Source organism: Salvelinus namaycush, chromosome 26 (genome assembly GCF_016432855.1).
Source record: "Salvelinus namaycush isolate Seneca chromosome 26, SaNama_1.0, whole genome shotgun sequence".
Classification (NCBI taxonomy): domain Eukaryota; kingdom Metazoa; phylum Chordata; class Actinopteri; order Salmoniformes; family Salmonidae; genus Salvelinus; species Salvelinus namaycush.
Genome location: NC_052332.1, coordinates 20012113 through 20019822, shown reverse-complemented (window position 1 = coordinate 20019822; position 7710 = coordinate 20012113).

The window sequence follows — 7710 nt, the reverse complement described above, 5'->3', positions numbered from 1 at the left end:
TCTTCTTGGTTATGACGCTACAAGCTTGGCACACCTGTATTTGGTGAGTTTCTCCTATTATTCTGTGCAGATCCTCCCAAGCTCTATCAGGTTGGATGGGGAGTGTTGCTGAACAACTAATTTCAGGTTTCTCCAAAGATGTTCAAGTCCAGGCTCTGGCTGGGCCACTCAAGGACATTCAGAGACTTGTCCCGAAGCCACTCCTGTGTTGTCTTGGCTGTGTGCTTAAGGTCGTTGTCCTGTTGGAAGATGAACCTTTGCCCCAGTCTGAGGTCCTGAACACTCTGGAGCAGGTTTTTATCAAGGATCTCTCTGTACTTTGCTCTGTTCATCTTTTCCTCGATCCTGACTAGTCTCCCAGTCCTTGCCACTGAAAGAGCAGATGCAGCATGATGCTGTAGTGCCAGGTTTCCTCCAGACGTGACGCTTGGCATTCAGGCCAAAGAGTTCAATGTTGGTTTCATCAGCCCAGAGAATCTTGGTCAGAGTCCTTTAGGTGCATGTTAGCTAACTCCAAGCAGGCAGTGGGACCTTACCAAATCATGTCCAATCAAGTTGTAGAAACATCTCAAGGATGATCAATGGAAGGAAGATGCAGCTGAGCTCAATTTCAAATCTCATAGCAAAGGGACTGAATATTTATGTAAATCAGTTATTTCTGTTTTTCATTTTTTATAACTTTGTAAAAAAGTCATTATGGGGTATTGTGTGTAGATTAATGAGGATTTAATCAATTTTAGAATAAGGCTGTAACGAAACAAAATGTGGAAAAAGGGAAGGGGTCTGAATACTTTCCGAATGCACTGTATATACACTACTGTATGGTGTGCATAAGTACACCACAGCATAGGCATATAAAGTAAAGATATGATTCAATACATTATTATATATATATATACATTATCATATGATAAATGAATTATATAAGATAACTATGTTATAAAGTGATAAGCTGAGGAAGCTCCTTCTCTTTTCAAATACTAAATGCATCTTTACTCTCAAATAACAAGCTTATTTCTAGATAGTGAGCTCACTCATAAATACCCTTTAGCAAGCTATTATATATGCCAGGGATGGGAAACTGGTGTCCCGCGGTCCCCTTTTGTAGGCCTGTGGACCAATAAAGAAAATAATTGGTTCGGGTGGGGGGTGTGTGTATGGATGTGGGTACGCAGAGCCACAAGGAAACTGTGGACCCTCATTAGTTCTGTTTTTTTGTTGGCCCCACCCTCATCAAAGTTGCCAATCCCTGATATAAGCAATTGTATTGAATATAACAATGGAGTGTTTCTGAATGTTATTTACTTGTGACAGGCTCTCTTTCTTGTGTAAAGTGAAGAAAAACAATATAGATCTAAACATTAACACATGCTACAAGTAGATCGCCTTCACTTAACATTATTCTGGGTCATTCGTTATCTATGTGTGATTTACTGAAGCACTTATGGTTAAGCATTTATGATTACGTTTCTGCATGTGTTCATGTAGATCTAGTATGAATCTTTAATTATCACATCCATTAAATTGACAGACTAAGATTGTGTGTGTGTGTGTGTGTGTGTGTGTGTGTGTGTGTGTGTGTGTGTGTGTGTGTGTGTGTGTGTGTGTGTGTGTGTGTGTGTGTGTGTGTGTGTGTGTGTGTGTGTGTGTGTGTGAGAAATATGTTCCAAAAAAAGGAATGACTGTTGTACCTGATTAGGGCTGTTGCAGTGACCTTATTACTGCCACACCAGCAGTAAAATTCCACTTGACCATTGAATCACCTCAAGATGTTTTCACACTTGGTCCCTTTCAGACAATTTTTGTGAACTAAGTGCAGTTTGCTTAATAATTTTTTCAGTGTGCACACTCCAAAGGAACTAATACCCCTCTAAAGAGCCCCAGAAGCGAACCGAACTGAGACCATCTCGTGATGTGGTCTGAGTTCTGTGCACTTGAACTTCTCGGTCCGGTTCCCTTTTTTAGGGCAATATGAACACAAAGCCACTCAGGTTCGCTTGTCATTATTCCCGCACCTGATACTAGAATACTGCAACACCGTTTCCTCTGCCATAACCCAAGGAATTAAATCATCAACATGTATTGATCACATCTTTACTAATGCTGCAGATATTTGCTTTAAAGCACTATACAAATCATTAGGATGTAGTGATCACAATATAGTAGCCATATCTAGGAAAACCAAAGTTCCAAAGGCTGGGCGTAATATAGTGTATAAGAGGTCATACAATAAGTTTTGTGGTGATTCATATGCTGATGATGTAAATAATATTTGCTGTGGTGTGTAATGAGGAGCAACCAGACGCTGCACTTGACGCATTTATGAAACTACTTATTCCAGTTACTAATAAGCACGCACCCATTTAAGAAAATGACTGTTAAAAACTGTTAAATCCCCTTGGATTGATGAGGAATTGAAAAATTGTATGGTTGAGAGGGATGAGGCAAAAGGTATGGCAATTATGGTCTCCCAGGTGGCGCAGTGGTCTAGGGCACTGCATCGCAGTGCTAGCTGCGCCACCAGAGTCTCTGGGTTCACGCCCAGGCTCTGTCGCAGCCGGCCGCAACCGGGAGGTCCGTGGGGCGACGCACAATTGGCATAGCGTCGTCCGGGTTAGGGAGGGTTTGGCCGGTAGGGATATCCTTGTCTCAGTATGTAAAATGTAATAAAATGTATGCACTCTACTGTAAGTCGCTCTGGATAAGAGCGTCTGCTAAATGACTAAAATGTAAATGTAAATGTAATTAAGTATGGCAGCCCAACTGATTGGCAAACGTACTGCAAATTAAGAAATCATGTGACAAAACTAAATAAAAATAAACTACACTATGAAACAAAGATAATTTATATAAAGAATGATAGTAAAAAGAGTTGGAGCACCTTAAATGACATTTTGGGAATAAAATAATTTTGGGAAGCTCCTTCATTCATTGAATCAGATGGCTCATTCATCACAAAGCCCACTGATATTGCCAACTACTTTAATTACTTTTTCATTGGCAAGATAAGCAAACATAGGGATGACATGCCAGCAACAAACGCTGACACTACACATCCAAGTATAACTGATCAAATTATGAAAGAAAATAATTGTACTTCTGAATTCCGTAAAGTTAGTGTGGAAGAGGTCAAGAAATTATTGTTGTCTATCAAGAATAACAAGCCACCGGGGTCTGACAACGTAGATAGAAAATGACTGAGGATAATAGCAGATGATATTGCCACTCCTATTTGCCACATCTTCAATTTAAGCCTACCAGAGAGCGTGTGCCCTCAGGCCTGGTTGGGAAACCAAAGTCATTCCGCTACCCAAGAATAGTAAATCCAATCAAAGTTTATTTGTCACATGCGCCGAATACAACATGTGTAGACCTTACAGTGAAATGCTTACTTACAGGTCCTAACCAACAGTACAATTTGTAAGTAAAAAATAGGTATTAGGTGAACAATAGATAAGTAAAGAAATAAAAAACAACAGTAAAAAAACAGTGAAAAATAACAGTAGCGAGGCTATATACAGGCACCGGTTAGTTGGGCTAACTGAGGTAGTAAGTACATGTAGGTATGGTTAAAGTGGCTATGCATATATGATAAACAGAGAGTAGCAGTTGCGTAAAAGAGGGGTTGGCGGGTGGTGGGGGGGACACAATGCAAATAGTCTGGGTAGCCATTTGATTACCTGTTCAGGAGTCTTATGGCTTGGAGGTAAAAACTGTTGAGAAGCCTTTTTGTCCTAGACTTGGCACTCCGGTACCGCTTGTCATGCGGTAGTAGCTGGGGCCTTTGGCAATTTTTAGAGCCTTCCTCTGACACCGCCTGGTGTAGAGGTCCTGGATGGCAGGCAGCTTAGCCCCAGTGATGTACTGGGCCGTACGCACTGCCCTCTGTAGTGCCTTGCGGTTGGAGGCCGAGCAGTTGCCGTACCAGGCAGTGATGCAACCAGTCAGGATGCTCTCGATGTTGCAGATGTAGAACCTTTTGAAGATCTGAGGACCCATGCCAAATCTTTTCAGTCTGCTGAGGGGGAATAGGCTTTGTCATGCCCTCTTCACAAAAGCCCCCTTTACTGGCTCAAATAGCAGACCAATCAGCCTGTTACCAACCCTTAGTAAACTTCTGGAAAAAATTGTGTTTGACCAGATACAATGCTATTTCACAGTAAACAAATTGACAACAGAATTTCAGCATGCTTATAGGGAAGGACACTCAACAAGCACAGCACTTACAAATGACTGATGATTGGCTGAGAGAAATTGATAATAAAATTATTGTGTGGGGGCTGTCTTGTTAGACTTCAGTGACTTTGACTAAAGCCAGAGTGTCTTTGTATGCGGATGACTCAACACTATACACGTCAGCTACTGCAGCGACTGAAAGGACTGCAACACTCAACAAAGAGCTGCAGTTAGTTTCAGAATGGGTGGCAAGGAATAAGTTAGTCCTAAATATTTCTAAAACTAAAAGCATTGTATTTGGAACAAAATACTCACTTAACCGGGTAGCACGGCTGGCCCTTGGATGTACACAGAGAGCTAATATTAATAATATGCATGTAGATCTCTCCTGGCTGAAAGTAGAGGAGAGATTGACTTCATCACTACTTTTATTTATGAGAGGTATCAACATGTTGAATGCACTGAGCTGTCTGTCTAAACTACTGGCACACAGCTCGGACACCCATGCATACCCCACAAGACATGCCACAAGAGGTCTCTTCACAGTCCCCAAGTCCAGAACAGACTATGGGAGGCACACAGTACTACATAGAGCCGTGACTACATGGAACTCTATTCCACATCAAGTAACTGACGCAAGCAGTCAAATTTGATTTAAAAAACAGATAAAAAAACACCTTATGGAACAGCGGGGACTGTGAAGCAACACAAACATTGGCACAGACACAAACACACACACACACGTGATAAGATACGCACTATACACACACATGGATTTAGTACTGTAGATATGTGGTAGTGGTGGAGTAGGGGCCTGAAGGCACACAGTGTGTTGTGAAATCTGTGGATGTATTGTAATGTTTTTAATATTGTATAAACTGCCTTAATTTTGCTGGACCCCAGGAAGAGTATCTGCTGCTGCTAATGGGGGTCCATAAAAAATACAAATACAAATAACCTCTCACATTGGAACCACACAAGAGGGAAGATGATGATGTGCAGGCTCTCAGAAAAAAACATGCTGTTTTGGGATATTGGTTAGCGATTGTCAAGGAAGCACAGAAATTCCAAAATATGTGTGGAGATTTTAGTTCAGATTATTTGTTTGCAATATGTGATCTATAAAGAGAGCTACATAAGCTGTTTTATTCACTTGTGGGGTTTGAATAGTGTGAGAAGACAACAACATATTTGGTGAGAATCACAACATCAGGTACAAAATCAATTCTAGCTCTATGGGTGTACAACTTTTAATTTAATCTGCAGTTATTATTTTGCTGTGCATTCTGTTAACAATCATATTTACATGTTAATAGTATCTTCTGATTACAATTATGTCTAATCTTTTAACTAAATGCAATCTATTAGCTTCCAAAATGTTGTTTTCAAGTAAACAACACACTGCCATCACGCACAGATGTGCTCGACTCTTGGCGGCAGTAAGAAAGCCAGCGAAGAGCCTGGATCTCAATCCCATTGAGCACGTCTGGAACCTATTGGATCGGAGGGTGAGGGCTAGGGCCATTCCTCCCAGAAATGTCCGGGAACTTGCAGGTGCCTTGGTGGAAGAGTGGGGTAACATCTCACAGCAAGAACTGGCAAATCTGGTGCAGTCCATGAGGAGGAAATGCAATGCAGTACTTAATGCGGCTGGTGGCCACATCAGAGACTGACTGTTACTTTTGATTTTGACCCCCCCCTTTGTTCAGGGACACATTATTCCATTTCTGTTCATCACATGTCTGTGGAACTTGTTCAGTTTATGTCTCAGTTGTTGAATCTTGTTATGTTCATACAAATATTTACACATGTTAAGTTTGCTGAAAATAAACGCAGTTGATAGTGAGAGGATGTTTCTTTTTTTGTTGTTGCTGAGTTTAGTTGATTTGCAATATGCAGCAATATTTGTAAACACAGAAAGGGGTATACTGTAGCTGTCCAATAACATGTTCTGGTGGAATGACTTGTCCTGCACTTTGTAAAAACCCAGAGTGCATTGAGTGAATGTTGGAAAAAGATGTTGGTCCCTTAACATAGCAATATGAATGCAAAGAGGACTCTGAGCACAAAATAGGTGAAGTGACCTGGTAAGAGTTTAAAGTCAAGGACTGAGTTCTTTAGCTTTTCTTTTTACCCCTGAGTTGGATTCATTTTTTTAACCTTTATTTAATTAGGCAAGTCAGTTAAGAACAAATTCTTAATTACAATAACGGCCTACCGGGAACAGTGGGTTAGCTGCCCTTTGTTCAGGGACAGAATGACAGATTTTTTACCATGTCTGCTCTGGGATTTGATCTAGCAACCTCGGTTTCTGGCCCAATGCTCTAACCACTAGGCTACCTGCCACCCCATTTAAAGAGGACTATATGTGAAAATACCCTTAATCTCTTCCTATGCACTCTGGACATGCGTTGTTAGTACGCAACTCACTTAAGACCGTTGTAGTGGAAGAGTGAGAGAAGGTGATATACTTGCAACGTGCAGGCACTGAGACCCAGCATGATGACTCAATATAGCCACGATTAGCTATATGTATCTCTTAATAACTGCATAATGGTGCAAGTTAGACATGCTCATTATAGTCATACTGAGATGTGATGTAAGGCTCGCTACCTTGACTAGATTGCTCCAGAGATGTACAGGGCCTGTTGCATGTATTCACATATTGGAGTCAGATTGAGAAATGTAGTTTATTATATTCTACATAATGGTTGGATAATTTCCACACATCTACAGAATGATGACCCCCTCATTCTCAGTGATGGGGATTTCCACCAACCTACACAGGTGCCATTATACAAGTAATTATACAAGCCTACCTCACAGTACACGTGACAGAAAAATAATCTGAAAAAACAAATTTAAGATGTCTTTGGTACATACTTTGTCTAACCTATACTCAAATTAAACAAATTCTAATAATGGCCTTTGAGTGTGGACTGTATTATGATGCATACTGGATGGACTGGTTACCTGATGCTACGCTCCAAACGTTCTATCCATGAGTCTGCGAGAGAGCATATAGGCCTAAGTGATGTTGTTGGTTCATTGATTGTGCAGGCAGGCTTAGTTAGCCTACAATTATAGTAAATTAGTATTTGATTTTGAATAGCTCAGTAATAGAGAATTGTTATATTTCTAAGACATTCCAAGTTTTGTATCATTCACAACTAAAGTTGCCAAAGTGTGTAGGACCTGTAATCACTTTCACACTCAACATAGCCACTTCATATGCACACTCGCTCTGGAATGGGAAAAATATCCTTTATTTTATTCAGCTAAGTTCAATTATATTCTTACAATAAAATAATGGCATGGAACTTTAGCATATCCTGTCTGCTAAACAAACTAGCCTACATCCCATAGCCAAATAACCCGTAGGCCAACTAATTCTGTCCTTCTGAAATACATTTTCTTTAGACCTGCCTAAAACGTATGTATTGTGATGTGGTATATTAAATGGATTTGTTACTTTTTTAAAACGTAGATGTTCCAAAGGCTTGCATCAGCGGCTTGCAGCAGGTTGTTTTCATG